Source organism: Triticum dicoccoides, chromosome 6B, assembly GCF_002162155.2.
Source record: "Triticum dicoccoides isolate Atlit2015 ecotype Zavitan chromosome 6B, WEW_v2.0, whole genome shotgun sequence".
Lineage (NCBI taxonomy): Eukaryota > Viridiplantae > Streptophyta > Magnoliopsida > Poales > Poaceae > Triticum > Triticum dicoccoides.
In genome coordinates this window covers 225,421,245-225,441,181 of record NC_041391.1, presented here as the reverse complement: position 1 = coordinate 225,441,181, position 19,937 = coordinate 225,421,245, and the positions used below count along the sequence as shown (strand labels likewise).

The 19,937-nt window shown below is 43.5% G+C and overlaps 1 long non-coding RNA gene across 9 annotated transcripts; it reads left to right on the top strand.

Annotated features, from left to right (window-relative positions):
* Window positions 1–556: 556 nt before the first annotated feature.
* On the top strand, window positions 557–5,607 carry LOC119322974. Of its 9 annotated transcripts, none has more exons than XR_005156015.1 (7): window positions 557–1,048; window positions 1,166–1,679; window positions 1,772–1,865; window positions 1,999–2,146; window positions 2,864–3,055; window positions 3,136–4,925; window positions 5,022–5,607. It is a non-coding gene; the product is annotated as an uncharacterized LOC119322974 (long non-coding RNA). The 9 variants fall into 9 exon arrangements; XR_005156014.1 differs by having other exon boundaries at window positions 2,833–3,030; XR_005156013.1 differs by having other exon boundaries at window positions 2,833–3,055.
* Window positions 5,608–19,937: the final 14,330 nt, after the last annotated feature.

The window sequence follows — 19,937 nt, the reverse complement described above, 5'->3', positions numbered from 1 at the left end:
GGAGGGCCCAGCCCGCCGGCAAGAGGCTCGTGGTGTGACACGGGGACGGGACGTCGGGCTGTAGAGGGGCGGTGGTGGATCCGCAGCGGCGAGCGAGGGTGGGGCGACGGCGGGCTGCAGCGGGGCGGGGCGGGGCGGCGGCGGCGGCAAATAACGTGGAGAAGGAGAAGACAGAGGAACTCGCTTCGCTCGGGAGAAAGGCGCATCGCTCGGGCTCGAAACGTTTTTTTTTCACTTACGTTCGGGCTATTGAGGATTGCGGGTTGATTCTTAAAAAGCTCAGGGACAATTTTGCAAACATGCTGCGACGGTGAACCCGGAGACCCAATCCGTGCTTTATTATTAGTAGGGAGAGATAAAAAGACGAGAGGGCGGAGAACCAAATCATCTCATCCGTCAAATCATAGGATCTGATGGACTAAACCATCCCAACAACATCAAACGCGTTTTACACTTTAATTACCCACCCTGCCACTCCTAAACTCCTGCTTCTCTTTCCTAAAAACTGTTATCCCGATCTCACGTACGATTCTGGTCCCCCGCCGCGCACAACTTCCCCAACCCCCCGTCGCTAACCCCCTCGCTATCGCTAACGCCCTCGCCACATGCACGCCCCCCGCTTCGCCTCTCGCCACAACCGCCCGACCACGCCGCCGTTCGATCTTCCCCTTCTCACCAGACGCTCGCCCCGCCGCCGTCCCTTATCCCCCTTCTCGCCAGCGGCCGAGCAGCAGCTCCGCCCCCGACGGACGCCACCGGCCGAGCGGCACATCCAACCGCCCGAGCATGCCGCCGCTCGGCCCCTTCCCCTTCTCACCAGACGGTCGCCCCGCCGTTGCCCCTTCTCCCCCTTCTCGCTAGCGGCCGAGCGGCACCTCCGCTGTAGGGGGGCCCGGGCCGGCCGACCGAGCCGCAGCAGCGCGCCCCCTCGGCCTGGGAGATCCCCTCGACGCGTTGAAGCAGATGGGACAGATCCAGTGGAAGCTGCCGGTGGTCGCCTCTTCGCCGGCGTCGAGGACTACCGCATCCTCGATTGTCTATTCTTTTGGTACGTACGCCCAGCACCCACCTATCCTCCGTTGAGCAGTCCCGGGCAGGTTTTGGGGCTCATAGGGTTACGAATTGAGGGTTTCCTTTGCTGACATGCTGCTGCTGTGGTCACGAGACTGTTGGGCGACAGATCTCCGTTCACGCAGCAGAACTGGTAGGGGGACATCCTCAACTGTGACGAGGAGAACAGCAGGATCGAATGCAAGGTTCTTGATCCACACTTTTCGCCACAACCTGGAGTGGAGGTTGGTTGAAAACATTACTGTTTGTGGTATACTTTTGCTATGTTGAACATTTTCCAGCACTGTAAGCAGAAATGATTATTTGATGAAAAATGTACTTCATTGTACAGAAAGTATTATATGATGGTTTAACCTCAGTATTAGGGCATCTGAATCATATAAATTACCTGAAAAATTGCTCCCTGGTAGTATTGATGAGCAGTCAGCAAAGGATGTACATCTTGTAGGTTCCATTGCAGAGAAACAGGCACAAATTTTTACAGAGGAGTGCAAGCCTTTTCGTGAAGACGTCCAAATACAATCAATTTACCCCTGTGCAAGTGCACCCAATTTGATGTTTTTGTCTTACAAGGTGCAGATTTCTAGCAACCATATAATTACGAAATGGTATGATCTTATGTTGCCGCCTTGTGACCCCCAGTTGACAGGCAGTTTGAAGAAAAGACACAATTTCACTCCGTTTGATTATCATTTTGCAGGTCAGTTATAGCAGAACTAGAGTTGAAGCTCTCTTGAGTATATATCAAAAAGATGTCAAACCTGCAACAGATGGTTCAGGAGCTAGCCTTAAAGGTATAAATTACCACTTGATCCTATTTTCATATTTGTACAGTTGTGATTTGGTCATATATTTAAAATCTTATACACTTCTATCTGAAATTCCCATGCATATTGTGTTAGTTAGTTTGTTGACAGTGCACTGCAGTATACATTTGCAGTAACAGGGTAGTCTCTGCTGCCCAGTATGACTATATTCCGAACAAAGATGATATGCCGAGACAGAGCTGAAGTTGAGGAAACATTTGCAATCGTTTCTCAGAATAGTAAAACCCTTCAATTTGACATACAGTGAGGTGAATATCTTATGCATCATTATGTGATTTTCTCCATGTATCTCCTTTTTGTATTCCAAACAAGCAACCTTGACATGAATATCATTTGTACTTCTGATTATCATGTTCCATGTGTTTTTGAGTTGTGAGAAGATAGAAGTTATTTGTCATTGTAGGAAATCCATGCTTGGACCCACATGATGGAGGTTTCACGGTTGCATGGGTTTGGTGCAGCTGCTAACTGATTGTTAGAGGCTTATAAAACACTTTTAAAGATACTATCTAGATTATTCAATCCGTTTATTGGTCACTTTGTTGCTCATTTGAATTTCTTGTGTATCTCTGACCTACATGTCATGATCTGGTTATTTGAACTTCTGATGAGATGAAAATAATAAAAGTTCATTTGTCACTTGTTAGTAGACACTCATTATATCATAGTATTGTCATAGTTCTGTGGCATTTCTTGAAAGTTCCAGTGAACTTGTTATTATAGGCAATTTATTGTCCTGCAAAATGAACTTAATGCACAAGGCATGTGTTTGTTTTTTCCTGTCAATAACTCAAAGTGTCTCCGTGCTAAACCTTATTGGTGTAATTTTCTGAAATACTAATGGCCGACAATAATATCTTCTGAACTCTAGCCAATTAAACACCCTGATGCAAATTTAAAATCAACTAAATGATGCCTATAATAATGATGGTAGGATGGCGCATAGAATTTAACCTCCCAAGTAGACTATCTCCAGCAGAGGAAAAACTTTAGCCGAATCGAGCTCCGCACCCAGGTGGTCGCTCCGGCGGCAGCAACACAGTCATCGTCATCGGTGTTGATGAGGAGCGTAGGCCCAAAGATGACGCCTAGATTGACACCCAGGAGCAGTCGAGGAGCGGCACTCTAGCCGGTGCCGCCACGCCATCCCTCAGCCAGTTGTGCTCTAAATTTTGAACTCTTAACGAAACTGTGAAACAAATCTCAGCTGGCCATAATTGTACAAATTTTATTTCAGGTGCATGCCAATCAAATGAAGGCGGAGGCGAAGAACAACATGACCAAGAAGTAGGCGAGGGTCGAGGCGAGAAAGGACCACCGGGTAGCCCGGTCGGCGCGACAGGTGGAGCGCATCCGGAAGATCGACCGCATGTCTTCCCAGTTCCAGTGTTGCGACTGATTCCTGTGCTGAAAACTAAACAAAATTCAGATTGCATCTGATATGCAACCTGATTGAAGAAGCCACAAGGTCACAGTGCAAGCTTCTGGGACAAAATGTATATGAAATTATTTGAATCAATGTACTGTAGGTGTTGCTTTGCTTTGTAGTCTGTACAATCTGAATGGTTTTGACTTGAGCTACAGTAGCATGTTACAATTTGAATCAATGGCCTGCTGACTAATGTACTCAGAACTTGGAATCATCTTTTCTTTAAGCTTAATGGTAACTTTAGAAACAAGAAAAAAAACATGAGCTAATACTATGATCTTTTATCTTCACATTTATTGGCACTTATTTTTTGGTGTTATTATTTTATCTCACTACTTTCTGGTTGCTTCCTAGCTTTTCTTGAAGAACAAATATTAAATTGTGAATTCATTTGAGACCTTGTCATCTTATTATTTTACTTGTATTTGTTAGCCCCCTTTGTTACACTACTCTGTTGCATCTGATCTGATGCAGTCGTGGTGACATTCTGATTGGATGATTCTGATATGTTAGCCTCTTTAGTTACACTACTCTATTTGTTAGCCCCAAGTTGATGCTGCTTTTTTCAACTGATCTCAATTCAGATATGTTGTTCGAAAGACTCTTTCAGAACATGAGGTGAACCATTTGCTACTTACCTCTTAATATAATCCTGCAAATATGATGCCTTGTATTTCTGACAATTATATTGTCATTCCAGGTTATATCTGATGGAGATTACATTCTTGGCCCATGAAAAAAGGAAATTCCAAATATTTTATGCTAGGAAAGTTCTACAATCTACAACACTGATTAAAAGGCTGCTCAAATTGTTTGGCACTTCTTGTTTTAAATTTAGTTTTTTTACTGTTGTTCCTGTGTTGATTGGAATTCCATTGGTTCCACTAAAGCTTTATGATGCGTGATCATAAATTGCTCAAGAGATCATACAAGACCTGTGGTGGTCTGCCTACACTAGCATGTTAGTAGTGCTTAGCAAAACATGTTCATAATTCATTCTTGACTATCCTTTGAAGTATGCTACAATTCTACATTAGATTATCATGACAAATAATTGCATGATTGGCGGTCTTGACTTAGTATAAGTAATACATCTTTAGGCGGGGATCTGATTTGGAAGGCGGTTGTGGAAGAAATAGAATGTCAATTGCACAATTTTCTTTTTTTGCTACAATTATGTAATTATTATGCATTTTCGGGTTTCATTTCATAGGTTGGTCTTCAAAGTTTCTGAACACAATTATCTCTACAGTGTAAGACCATCTTCTCTCCTAAATTTTGTGAACTACTGTTGGTTTTTTCGTGGTGATACAGTTTCAGACTTGTCATGAAAATTATACGACTTGGATCAAGTGATACTTTTCATGTGTAATGATACTACCGCAGAAGCAAAATGATTAATAGTACTTATATGTGGGCGTGTCCTTGTATAGAAGGATGATGATGGTTTAAATAAGTTGGTTTTACTAGAAGTACTTTTCGAATTATGAATTATGCACTTCTCATGAATTTGTTGTAGTCAAAGGAAGGAGGTGAAGATACAGGAGTGGGAGAACTGCCAGAAATCCAAATTCAAAGCCAAGTTGAGGCATGCAGAGGTCAGCATCCATCTGAATTCCTGAACTTGTTGCACTGTCCAGACAAAACGATGAAACAAATCCCAGTTGTCTGTATTTGTGCAAATTCTATTTCAGGTGCAGGTGAAGGCGCGGACGAAGAACATCCTGACCAAGAGGATGTCCACATTGAGCTACAAGGTGGAGAGGAAGCATGCAAGGGTCGAGGTGAGACGGAACCGACGTGCAGTCCGGTTGGCACGACAGGTGGAGCGCATCTGGAAGACTGGCCGTGTGTCCCATGTATCCCCGGTGCAACCAAAATATCTTTCTATACATATTCTCACATATATTTGTATATTAGTCAGACGTGCATTTGCACGTGCAGGCTTACTAGTTTTTTTCTTAATGACAGAGGAGAGATCTTACATGAAAACTGTGTTGTCTTGGTAATATTTTTTAACGTGGGCAAGTTTTTTTTAGTAGATGACGTGGGTGAGATAACTTATCAAGGGCAATGGTGGGTAATTTCTTTACCTTTTAATCCATTGGCTATGGTTGCCTAATTAGTTTAAATTGATGGCCAGATGTTTCTAATTATTGTAGGGTTTTCTAGACTATTTCTCTTTTTTTTTGTTATCTCGTTAAGCGTTTTTTATATATAATAGATAGATGCAGAATTGTAAAGAAGGAACAATGTGGAACAAGTTCGTCGTTAATGATTTGTGTTCCGTGCTAACAAGCTATGCATTCTAGCTAGCTCCGTTCGTCTTTTGTTGTTGAAGGAGGCGCATGGAGGAGGATTAATGGGACACTTTGGTGTAAAGAAGACTGAGGACGTACTTGCTACACATTTCTTTTGGCTAAAGATGAGACAGGATGTTGAGCGTTTTATTGCTCGCTGCACTACATGTCAAAAAGCTAAGTTACGATTCAATCCTCATGGTTTATATATGCCTTTGCCTGTACCTAGTGTTCCTTGGGAGGATATATATATATATATATATATGGACTTTGTTTTAGGTTTACCTCGAACAAAGAAGGGGAGGGATAGCATATTTGTTGCCATGGATAGATTCTCGAAAATGGCACACTTTATATCATGTCATAAAAGCGATGGTGCTGTTAATGTTGCTGATTTGTTCTTTCATGAAATTATTCGCTTGCATGGTGTGCCAAATACTATTGTTTCAGATCGTGATACTAAATTTCTTAGCCAATTTTGGAGATGTTTATGGGCTAAGTTGGGGGACTAAACTACTTTCTAGTACTACTTGTCACCTCCAAACTGATGGACAAACTGAAGTAGTCAATAGAACATTGTCTACGATGCTTAGGGGTGTTTTGAAGAATAATAAGAAAATGTGGGAGGAATGTTTACCTCATATTGAATTTGCTTATAATCGTTCATTGCATTCTACTACTAAAATGTGCCCTTTTGAAATTATGTATGGTTTCCTACCTCGTGCACCTATTGATTTATTGCCTCTTCCATCTTCGGAGAAGGTTAAATTTGATGCTAAACACATGTTGAATTGATCTTAAAAATGCAGTTAACTAAAGAAAACATTGAGCGTATGAATGCTAAATATAAACTTGCTGGAGATGAGGGTAGAAAACATGTTGTGTTTGCACCTGGAGATCTTGTTAGGTTACATTAGCGTAAGGATAGATTTCCTAATTTGCGCAAATCAAAGTTAATGTCACGTGTGGATGGTCCTTTTATGGTGTTGGAGAAAATAAATGATAATGCATATAAACTTGAGTTGCCTGCAGATTTTGGGGGTTGTCCCACTTTTAACATTGCAGATTTGAAGCCTTATTTTGATGAGGAAGATGAGCTTCCGATGAGGACAACTTCATTTCAAGAAGGGGAGGATGATAAGGACATCAATACCGTTGTTACACCCACAGTCCCTGCTACTATACATACTGGACCAATTACTAGAGCTCGTGCATGCCAATTGAATTACCAGGTACTTTCGTTTCTTGGTAATGATTCTAATGTTCATGAGAATATGATGCTGCCTAAATTAGATACATTTGTTTTGCTTACAAATGAAGGGCCTAGCTTGGAAAAGGATGAACATTAGAGCAAGAACAAGCATGGAGATGATGGCATGCGCATGGGAAACAAGAACGGAGTTACAAGTGATGATTTCAGGACTTTGAAGCCACCATAATGAGTGCATGAAGCCTTGGAAGAAATATACAAGATGCCACTTCATAAATTTCGTCCAGAGGCTATTCTAGGTGTTGCGTCATCTTATTATTGGGCCAGGCCCATGTAATTTCGAAATACATAAGTATAGGCTATTTTTAGAGTCCGTATGTGTGGGGAAACAAGAGATAGGGTTGGTTTCGGACCCCTCCCCCAAGGGCCACGAAATTCCTCCCTCTTCCTCCATATATACAGCCCTTAGGGAACCGTTTAGACTTTGGGTTTTGTTTAGATTAAAAGTTCGCCATAGTTGCATCTTCGCGTACTTCATTTGTGTTCAACGACCAGACCAAGACAACACAGAACCCCATCTTGATCAATAAAGCTTTCATCTTATATTCGCAATATCCAGATTGCAATCTCAGTTTCTTGCTTGTTTTTCGTTTGCTCGTAGGAAATAGACCCTCGTGGTCAGGTTGATAGTGCTCCGGCATGGTCAATAACCACTCGGAAGTTGGTTTAGCGATTGCTAAGGCGCAACGTCTTCGCACGTTCGTAGTCGGATTGTCAAAGTCGACTCCCACAGAAACGATCGCTATATCATCAAAACATCGGGACACCTTTGCCTTTGTCATCATGGTCAGTTCATCATGTATATTGTGTGACTCAGCATCATTTGCACTCAAGTTTAACTAGACTTTAATCAAACTTGAACACATGTTGGCTAAGTCATAGTGCCATGAAGACGAGCTGACCAGTGCAGCCACATTTGCCTTTTATGGGAAGGCCCTGTTGTTGTCTATTGTCATGCCTCTCGCCAGTGCCTCCAACTAGGGAAGGTTATGCATGGGTGCTACCTTTGCCGGGTAGGACGACATAAGCCTTGTGTGCCCGTAGTTGTGTTGTACTCGGGTTGTCCCCATTTGGGACCGTTTTTGTTTTGCCACAACGGTGGTCGTTGGATGTCCAGAGTGGCGTCTGGGGCACCCATGACTTAGCCCAAAGGGGAGTTTGCTGGAGTGGCCGGGAGAGTGTCTTGGCGATAGATCAGTTTTGTCGGAATGTCATTGGTCCACCTGAATGGGAGCACGAGGCCGTAGTGTGGGTACAATGTGCTAACCTCTACAGAGTGTATAATCTATCGATAGTCGCGCCCATGGATATGGGCTCTAGTTCGTAGTAGGTCACACTATGGGTCAATAGTAATAATCATCTGATTAATAACAACCCTGGTTTGATGAGGAAATAAGTTGAGTATGTGATCATGAGAGGATCACAAATGGTATCGTGGATACCGAAGTTGGTGGATATTTCTGGTATCATGTGATAATCCCGGGTAAAGATCAAGCTCCTTGTGTTCATATGATCACTAAGGTATTGTTAATACCAAGCTTGCTTGGTCCTGAGATGATCGTGTGATGCCCAAGTTGGTAAGTTGATACACGTGAGGTAACCTCCGATCAGCGTAAGTGAATCATGATAGTTCAAGCATACTGCATCCTTGTATCATCCGGTTCATATTATGAGTAACATGCCATGTTCATTTTGTATGGTTCTAGTTATGGGAGGTTCAACATGCTCATGTTTAGGCCATGCTTATGTTGTTCTAGCGGTATCATGTTCATCTCTAATGTTTAACCTGTAAATGCCATGTTGTTGTTTGCCTTGACTACTCTTGGTTGTTGTGAGCTTGAAAGTACGTTCAATGTACTGACCAGGCGTGTCATGCCAGTTTGCAGGTCATGTCTTGTCTGCTTGCTTGTTTGTCGTGGATCCCGAGTATGCAAGCTAGGATAAGCGTTCCAGCCAGAGTTCTTATGGAGTGGAGTCCATCGTTATCGTCGTCATTCCGCTGCTACTAGTTGTTCTGCTGCTAGCATAGAGCAACCTGAGTAGGCATAGTGTTGTCGTGCCGATGTAATTCCCTTGTATCCATACCGATTATAATAAAGAGCTGATTTGTTCTATGCCAAGCAGTGACGTATTCTAGAAGACCTACCTCGATCTCTGGGCTGGAATATGGGGAGCTCCGGTCTCTCTGAGCCGGGGTGCCACAGAAGAAGTGCCACTTTATGGTTAATGAAGGTATTGTCTTGGGGCATAAAATCTTCGAAAGAGGTATTGAAGTTGATAAAGCTAAAGTTGATGCTATTGAAAAAATGTTGTGTCCTAAAGATATCAAAGGTATAAGAAGTTTCCTTGGCCATGCTGGTTTCTATAGGAGATTTATTAAAGACTTCTCTAAAATTTCTAGGCCTCTCACTAATCTTTTGCAAAAAGATGTTCCATTTGTTTTTGATGATGATTGTTTATAAGCCTTTGAAATACTTAAGAAAGCCTTAATCTCTGCACCTATTGTTCAACCACCTGATTGGAACCTACCCTTTGAAAGTATGTGTGATGCTAGTGATTATGTTGTTGGTGTTACTATAGGACAAAGAGTTGGTAAAAAGTTAAATGTTATCCATTAAGCTACTAAAACTCTAGAAAATGCTCAAAGGAATTATGCTACTACTGAAAAATAATTTTTAGAAGTTGTGTTTGCTTGTGATAAGTTCAGATCTTATATATATTATTGATTCTAGAGTTACTGTTTACACTGATCATGCTGCTATTAAATACCTTATGGAAAAGAAAGATGCTAAACCTAGACTCATTAGGTGGGTTCTCTTGCTACAAGAATTTGATTTACATATCATTGATAGGAAGGGAGTTGAGAACCCCGTAGTAGACAAATTGTCTAGGTTAGAGAATATTCTTGATGACCCACTACCTATTGATGATAGTTTTCCTGATGAACAGTTAGCTGTCATAAATGCTTCTCATAATACTCCTTGGTATGCTGACTATGCTAATTATATTGCTACTAAATTCATACCACCTAGTTTCACATACCAACAAAAGAAAAAGTTTTTCTATGATTTAATACATTACTTTTGGGATGACCCACATCTTTATAAAGAAGGAGTAGATGGTGTTATTAGACGTTGTGTACCTGAGCATGAATAGGAACAGATCCTGTGCAAGTGTCACTCTGAGGCCTACGGAGGACACCATGCGGGAGATAGAACTACACACAAGATATTAAAATCTGGTTTTTTATTGGCCTACAATTTTTAAGGATGCTCATAAGTTTGTCTTGTCTTGCGATGAATGTCAAAGGATTGGTAACATTAGTAGACGTCAAGGAATGCCTATGGATTATCCACTTGTTATTGAACCATTTGATGTTTGGGGATTTGATTATATGGGACCTTTTCCTTCCTCTAATGGGTATACACATATGTTTGTTGTTGTTGATTACGTTACTAAGTGGGTAGAAGCTATTCCAACTAGTCATGTTGATCGTAACAATTCTATTTAAATGCTTAAAGAAGTCATTTTCCTGAGGTTTGGAGTCCCTAGATATTTGATGACTAGTTGTGGTTCACACTTTATTCATGGTGCTTTCCGTAAATTGCTTGCTAAGTATGATGTTAACCATATAATTGCATCTCCATATCATCCTCAGTATAGTGGTCAAGTAGAATTAAGTAATCGAGAAATAAAATTAATCTTGCAAAATACTGTTAATAGATCCAGGAAGAGTCGGTCTAAGAAACTTGATGATGCATTATGGGCTTATAGAACATCTTATAAAAACCCTATGGGTATGTCCCCGTATAAAATGGTACATGAAAAAGCATGTCACTTACCTCTTGAACTAGAACATAACGCTTATTAGGCAATTGAAGAGCTCAACTATGACTTCAAAATTTCCGATGAGAAGAGGTTATTTGACATTAGCTCACATGATGAATGGAGAACTCGGGCCTATGAAAATGCCAAGTTGTTTAAAGAAAAGGTTAAAATATGGCATGATAAAAGGATACAAAATCGGGAATTCAATGTAGGTGACCATGTCTTGCTATAAACTTCTCTCTAAATGGGAAGGGCCTTACATTATCGTGGAAGTTTATCGTTCTCGTGCCATCAAAATCAACAATGCCGGGGGCAATAACCTGAAGGTGGTAAACGGGCAAAGAATTAAAAATTATATCTCAGGTACTCCCATAAATGTTGAAACCAATATTATTAGTACCATAACACCGGAGGAGTACATAAAGGAAACCTACCAGAACACGCCAGAACCCTAAAAAGGAGTAGGTATGTGATACGGTAAGTAAACCGACTCCAAAATTCTTCTAAAGGCAATTTTACTCTGTTCTGAAATATTTAAGAAACTAGAAAAATAAAAAGTAGTGAGAATAGTGTAGGAGGAGGCGACAAGCCGTGGGGGCGCGCCCTACCCCCTGGGCACGCCTCCCAGGCTTTTGGCCACCTCGTGTGCCCTCCGGACTTTGTTTTCTTGCAGGATACTTCTTTTGGTCGGTAAAAAAACATTATATAATCTCCCAAAGGTTTTGACCACCGTACCACGATAATATCTTCTGTTCTTGTTTCTAGCTATTTCAGTAGCAGATTTAGAGCGAGATGTCTTCGCAAGAGTAGGCCGGGGAGAGTCGTGTCTCCCACTCGATACCGGACCCAAGAATATATAGCGAAGCTGATCACTTTGGGTGGTCAACGGAGGAAGAGATGGAGGCTAACCTGACAAGAGTGGATGCCATGGAGGAGGATCAAGAAGTCACCTCTCGCCCTCAACCTGGAGCCATGCTCAAGGAACTTCAGAGCCCAGCAATATCGGATTCGGTCATACCTCCCAATGATAAATTTCTTTCTTACAATAACATGAAAAAGAGCGTTGCTTTCTCCCCCGCAGCCCAGAAGCGTCCATGGATGGACAGTGCTCTAACCGTCATAGGCAAACCCCGTAAGGAAATAATGTATCTCAAGCAGCAAATCAATAGGCTCGAGGAGGAGAATCACATCTTGAAAGGCATCATTGCCAAGAATATCACACCACCACCTCCAAAGAATGAAATTTGAGTACACAGGTATGGGAACTCCCCGTGGCTTGTGCCAAGCTTGGGGGAGGTGCCCCGGTATCGTATCAGCATCATATCTTTACTTTTATCATTTTTCTTAGTTTGATCCTTTTGGTTATATCTTGATCTAGTAGAATAAAAGTTTTAGTTTGATCTAGTCCTTCAGTTTTGCTTTGAGTTCCCTCTATGTAATCGAGTGTGAGAGTTATATAATAAATAATGGTTTTGAGTAAGGGCTTTGCTTTCTTGCTTGGATCTTGTAAAAGAATAAAAAAGGGAAATAAAAGAATATATAACAATATTATGGAGAGGGGCGACTTCACATATAAGAAGTATGAGGATTGAAACTTGTTGTGGGTTGACAAACATAGTTTGGTCATTGTTGCAATTAAAAGGAGGTAATAAAGAAAGAGAGGTTCACATATAAATATATTATCTTGGACATCTTTTATGATTGTGAGCACTCATTAAAATACTATATGCTAAGAAGTTGATGTTGGAGAAGGAAGACAGCATAATGAGTTATGTTTACTTATTTCCTAATAGAAGTTATATTGTCATGGATCCTTTAACATGTGATGCTTGCTTCAACCTAATACCGGCCAAAAATTCCGCACCAAGTAGAGAAACTACTTGTGCATCCAAACACCCTTAACCCAGTTTTGCCATGAGTGTCCACTATACCTACCTATGGATTGAGTAAGATCCTTCAAGCAAGTTGTCATCGGTGCAAGAAATAAAAATTGCACTTTAAATATGTATGATCTATTAGTGTGAGGAAAATAAACTTTATACGAACTTGTGATGGGGAAGAAATAAAAGCGACGAACTGCATAATAAAGTTTTCTATCACAAGCGGCAATATAAAGTGATGTTCTGTTGCATTAAGATTTCATGCATCCAACCAAAAACTGCATGACAACCTCTGCTTCCCTCTGCGAAGGGTATATCTTTTACTTTTTACTACCAACCTTTAAGCAAGAGTCGCGGTGATCTTCACCATTTCCTATGTTTCGCCTTTTTCTTTTGGTAAGCGTCATGTGTTGGGGAAAGATCTAGACACATACATCCACTCGAATGTAGGTGATCATGAGTTATTATTGTTGACATTACCGTTGAGGTAAATGGCTGGGAGGCGAAACTATAAGCCCCTATCTTTCTATATGTCTGATTGAAGCTTTGATCTCATAAGTACCGCGTGGGTGTTAGCAATTATGAAAGACTGAAAGATGATTGAGTATGTGGACTTGCTATACAAATCTCTTATATACTGACTCTTTCCGATGTTATGATAAATTTCAATTCCTTCAATGACCGAGATCATAGTTTGTTAGTTTTCAATAAATTTTTTGAGTTCATACTTCACCTTATGAATGAATTATCACTTTAGCATAAGAAATTATATGACAATATATTGCTGATCTAAAAGATGATCATGATGACTTCATGTTTGTATTTTATTTTATCGACACCTCTATCTCTAAACATGTGGACATGATTATCGATCTCGACTTTCACTTCAGGACAAGCGAGGTCTAAGCTTGGGGGAGGTGATACGTCCATTTTGCATCATGTTTTTATATAAATATTTATTCCATTATGGACTATTATTTCACATTATGGTACAATACTTATGCCTTCTCTCTCATATTTTACAAGATTTACACGAAGAGGGAGAATGCCGGTAGTTGGAATTATGGACCGGAAAGGACCAAATCTAAGAGACCTATTCTGCACTACTCCAAAAGTCTTGAAATTTTATGGACAATTATTTTGGAATAAATAAAATTATTGGCGAAGAAACTACCAGAGGGGACCCACTAGGTGGCCACAAGCCTGGGGGCGCGCCCTACCCCCCAGGGCTCATGGGCCCCTCGCAGGTCTTCGGTGCCCATCTTCTGCTATATGGAGGGTTTTGACCTAGAAAAAATTAGAAGGAAGCTTTCGGGACAAAGCGCCGCCATCTCGAGGCGGAACCTGTGCAAGACCAATTTAGAGCTCCGGTAGAGCGATTCTATCGGGGAAATTTCTCTCCCAGAGGGGGAAATCGAAGCCATCGTCATTACCAACGATCCTCTCATCGAGGGAGGGTCAATATCCATCAACATCTTCAACAGCACCATCTCCTCTCAAACCGTAGTTCATTTCTTGTATTCAATCTTTGCCTCAAAACCTCAGATTGGTACTTGTGGGTTGGTACACTACAAAAAAAGACAAATCCGTGACATTTCGGGCCGAAAGAAATTTTTTTCTGTCATACTTATGACACTTCTATGACGATAATTGTGACAAAACCTGGTATCATCATAGATGTGGTAGGCTCCTACTTCTATGACAAAAAATCATGACAAAAAATGGGCTTTTCATCTTGGGCGGGCCGGAGATGCAGCTCCATGACATTCTTTGGGCCGTCCATGACAAAAAAAAACGTGGTAGAAGCGAGGGCGAGGAAAATATCGGGGAGTTCCCGGTTAGGGTGGGTGGTCAGGGGCCGAGCGATGCGCATTTCTCTCGTACCGTACGCACGTGGGTGAGAGGCATTGGGCTCTAACTAAACCCGAGCGAGGCGTCGCCTAAGTGAACCCGAGCGATTGCACTGCAGGCTACGCATTACTGAACCCGAGCGATCGAGCGATTCCTTCGCTACTGCTGCGAACTGAAGCCGATCGATGCTGCCTCTGGATGAACAGTGAGCGTTGCTGGGGAGTTTGGATGAATAGTGAGCGTTGCAGCTGGGGGTTTTGGATGAACAGTGAGCGTTGCTGGGGGGTTTGGATGAACAGTTCCCGGTGGGGGTGGATGAACAGGACCCCGTGGTTGCCACTGGATGAACAGGTCCTCGATCGATCGAGCCGGTTGGGGCTGGATGAATAGGACGCCGTGGAGGGCTGGATGAACAGGACGACCAATGGAGGGCTAGTTGAACCGTAGCTGGTGGAGGGCTAGATGAACAGTAGCCTGTGGAGGGGTGGTTGAACAGGAGCCCGTGGAGAGGGCTGGTTGAACAGTATCCGGTGGAGTAGCGCACGGTGGAGGCTGGATGAACAGGAGCCCGTGGATGAACAATCGCAGGTGGAGGCTGGAGGAGGTCGACGGTGGATGAACAGTAGCCCGTGGAGGTTGGAGAAGGTCGACGGTGGAGATGAACAGTATCCCATGGAGTCCCGTTTTGCGGTACGCCACACTCCTCCCTATGAACAGGACCCCTGTTTCGACCATAGCGCTCCAACACAAGTCCGTTTCCTCCGTTTTGCGGTACGCCACACCCCTCCCGATCAACAGGACCCTGTTTCAACCGTAGGAGGTTGAACACAAGTCCGTTTCCTCCGTTTTGCGCTACGCCAAACCCCTCCCGATGAATAGGATCCCGTTTCGAATGTGGTCGGTCGAACACAAGGCCGTTTCCTTCGTTCTGCGGTACGCCAGTCCTCGTTTCCATTGGCTGTTCCGTCCAAGCCGGTTGGCTCCCACGCGTCCCGTTGCCTCCCGATGAACCCGACGCATTCCGTTGCCTCCCCATCAACACGATGACGCAGTTTCTCCGTTCTGACCCAGCCGTGTACATGAGCGCTGGCCGTACGTATGCATGTGTAGGCGTTCGAGACCCCGCCCATATGTACGTACGTGGCCGTATTTACTTTCTTGCACACTAGCCGCTGTACGTACGTGTACATGCTACATGCGCGCCTCTACTACGACACGTGCGCGCCTCTACATCAACCAGTATGTATGTACACGTTCGCGACCAGGATGGCAACGCTATGTACGCTTCGACCAGGTGGGTCCCGACTATCAGGAACTTCCTTGCGTGCGAAGATGTAGCTGGTAGGTCCCAGCAGTCAGGGGGGAAACGTTTTTTCATGAAATATGGCCCGTCCGGCGGGTCCCTATTGTCAGGTGGAGGAATCATTATTTTCCACGTAATAAGGAGGCACTTCCTTCCTGCGGCCGTGGACCCAGCTGTCGGCCTCTCCACGTACAGTCCACGTCCGATGGAAGTCGTTCCTTGACCATGTTGACCACGCCGCGCCGAGAGCACCAGGGCGGTGGACGATGGTGAGGCCTAGGAAGGGGACAACGTAGAGCCGGGGAAGATGCGACAGTGGATGCCCATGCGTAGAGGAGTATGATGGTTCACTAGTTTGGCTGCGGTGTGAGGCTTCCGTCGCCGCAGAATAACAGGGGGTGTGGGTTTGTAGAGGGATGCCTGGCCAGCGGTGGGAGTAGTAGGGGGCGGTGAGGCCTCCGCGGCATCACTGCCGGCCATGGGAGGCAGGAGCATGCGGCACGACCGGCGCTGGTTTGGGCGGCTGGAGCAAGAAGACCAGAGGTTAAAGAAGCACTACGGCCGTTGAATGGACATCGTACGGTCACTGGAGCTAGAATCGTTCATATTGACTAAGTTGACAAAGCCCTCTGTCCCCGTCAACTTAGTAGGCCCACAAGTCAGCCTCCCACCAAGGTGGGTCCCAGCTAGCAGGGGGAGTATTCGTTTTTTTGTGCGTAATAAGGAGGCACTTCCGGTGGGTCCGAGCTGACAGCGAAGGGAACATTTTTTTTCGTGAAATACAGAGGCCCTTCTGGCGGGTCCCAGCTATCAGGTGGAGGAATTATTATTTTGCGCGTAATAAGGAGGTATTTCCCTGTGTGGGCCCCTACTGTCAGCCTCTTCCGATGGCTGTTGTTTGTTGACCACATTGACCTCACCGTGCTGAGAGCACAAACACGATGGACGAGGGCGAGGCCGAGGAAGGGAACCACCAGGAGCCGGCGAAGCCACCGCAGCAGATGCCCACGCTGAGGGGAGTATGAGCGCTGACTGGTCGGTTGCGGGGTGAGGCTGACGTTGCCGGAAAATAACAGGATGTGTGGGTGGTTAGAGGGATGGCCTAGCGGCAGCACAACCAGCCACGGGAGGAGGGAGCAGGCAGTCCCGCCAGCGCTGGTTTGGGCGGCTGCAGCAGGAAGATCAGAGATTGAAGAAGCACGGTGGCCGTTGGATGGACATCCAACAGTCACTGCTGTGTGTTGACTAAGTTGACAAAGCCTTGCATACGCGTCAAAAGAAAATTTAGGATGGCGTCTCGTCAACCTAGTAGGCCCATAAGTCAGTCACCAAATCTGTGGAAAACAGCATACAACCCATTAGCCATTATTTTCAATAATTTATAGCCCATTTGCTAATTCTTAAGGATATTTGAAGCCCATATTCTTTTTATTTGCATTACAGACCATATATTCTGGGCACTGCTAAACAAATTCAACGAAATTTTACATATTTCGGTGGAGTTCGAACTCTTTTAATCACGAAATTTTGAGTCATGTTAAAAATAATTTTCAAAAAATTATATCAAAATAAAATTCAAAAAACAATTCTCCGCAAAAAAGAATGAAATTTAGAATCTTAACTAGCAAGATGCCCGTTCGTTACACGAAACATGAAGATGCATTTGTATGAGTAGTTTATCTTGTGGGAGAAAAGATGATATTTTAATGTAATTGCCAGCTGGCTTTGGTTTTTATAAGAGTAGAGAGTAGAGAAATCCTGAAAAAATGATATTTTAATGCAATTGCCGGTTGGCTTTGGTTTAAAAATTTACAGACCATTTCTTACAACTTATAGCCCATTTTCTGGGGAAGCCCATTTCTTACTACTTACATCCCTCCTCGTCTTGAAAGATTTGCAGCCCAGCAGGGCTGAGAAAAGCAAGTAGGCCTCGGTTTTGGTATTCTCCAAAAAAAGAACTAGGCTAGCCATTTTCAGAAAGAAAAAATATATCAACTGGGCTCGTCGTGTGCTTAATAAAAGCGTAAGCGTGGGCTAGACGGGCCACAACCCCTGCACAACACGCAGTTGAGCTCCGTCTCTGAAACTAAAAAACAACTGGGCGAGCTGCTGGGTCCCTAGTGTTATCCGCTCGTCGTGTAATTTTCTCATTTATTGACTACATTGACAATGGCGTGGGACCTAGTTGTCAAATAATTAGGAGGAAGTATTTTTTTTGGCTTGTAATAACAAGGCACCTGCTTGCAAAATGCAATGACCCTGGTGGGTCCCTACCGTCAGCCTCTCCACGTATAGTCATCTCCTGATTCCTCTTGGTTGTTGACCATGTTGGCAACGCTACACGGCGGCGGGCACAGCGAGCGAACCAAGGCGGAGAACAACAGCGAGGCTTCAAACGGGAACAAACAGCAGCCGTGCAAGATGCGGTAGTGTAGTGGCAGGTGGAGGGGAGTACGAGGGCAACAACATGCAACTGAAGCATACAAATGGTACAAAAAGCCCAAGGATTAATTGTTCATCAAATTTTTAGACAAAACCCAGATTGAACATGGCAGTAACATCTAACCCAACCACTCTTTTTTGCAGTCACAAACAAATGGACCGGTCTGATCCATAAAATCAACATCATGTGCAAAAAATATATTTCAGGATGATTATAACTTGTTGTAAATAGAGGCTGAGCACGTTTAGAAGCCCATTTGTCCACCTGAAACTTCTTTTTTTGCTGCTCAACATGTCCGTCCATGAGAAATCTATCACGGTAAAAATTAAGCCTCATGGACAATAGTAACCTCGCATTCAATAAGAAGAATGTGACAAAGCTTCGGTTTGCCTGGTTGGATGCATATCCTTCCATCGTTATTGTCCTCGAACAAATGTCATGAGAACTGAGAAAATCCTGGTGCTTATTATGCCACCGATTGGTTATATGTTTTGCTCCATGTGGTTCTGCCTAAGTAGACATGAAGATTGAAAACAGTTAAGGTCTGAAAAAAGAGTATGTCAAAAGAACGACAGCTGAACAATTAATTCTAGTACAATATATACGGGCTTTCAATGTGCATGAAATCATCACCTCTATATATAAATTCTCCAGAGATCGAAAGCATCGCAGCAAGCCAATAATTATGTTCAGATCAAAACTAAACATTCTGATATATATGATCTTGAAAGAATCCAGAAGCATTGATAGGCTATCAATGGACGAATTCTTCATTGAGCATATAACATAATATTAGTACCCAAAGTGTACTCCAAGATGATATAAAACTTGTGCGCACAAATGAAAAATGCAGCTAATGATTACAAATGTGTAGATGATAATATACGGTACCTGAAAAAGTGAGGAGCCAAACACTAACTCCTTGTGATCATTAAACGGGTCACGAATTACACCCAAGGTCTCCTGTTTGGGCGTAGAGATGACAGTTATTTGTGAAGGTCTATAACAATTATCAAGGAGCAACCTTTGAAGTGAAGGGGCATCTTCGATGATGAGCTGTTGTCCTTTAAAACAAATTCCAATGCTTTTAAGGTGAAGCGACTTTATTTGGAGACAACTGATACAAATTTCTATTCCCAAAACAATCAGCAAGCACTCCAGGGCAGGGCAACTAGAGTGGATGATGCTGTGCAGTGAGGCCTCCGACAGATAAACCACCACAAGCGAAAGATTTTTTTAGCAGTGGGGTCGAAGCATTTGTACCAAATCGTCTGGTAGATGGCACCGGGCGAAGGTGGCAATGTGGAGAGAGTAGGAAAACCGTGAGATGGACAATGGTGGTGGGCATGAATTCTTGATGTGTTTGTGGTATGAAACTTTTGTGGTAATGGTACAACTCAAAGAACTGGAGTTTTCCGAATTCAGGGGATGTCAGCCAAGCGTCCACCATGTCGGGTATGGACAGCAGGTAGCGTGTCAGGATGCAGAGGCATTGAACGGGGCCCTACTGGTGAGAAGAGAAAATGGCTCTAAGGAGATCAAATTCAGGAAGGATAGATATCTGAAGACAGTCGAGATTGAGGGGCGCGGTGCGCCATAGAGGGTGCCACCGAGTTGAGAGGACTTGTGTGCTGCAACAATCCTTGGTGGGGAGAAGCGAGATGGTCTCCTCAAGGATGACGTCCGGGAGATCGCTGATGTGGTACACCGGAGATTCTACCGGTTCCTCAGATTC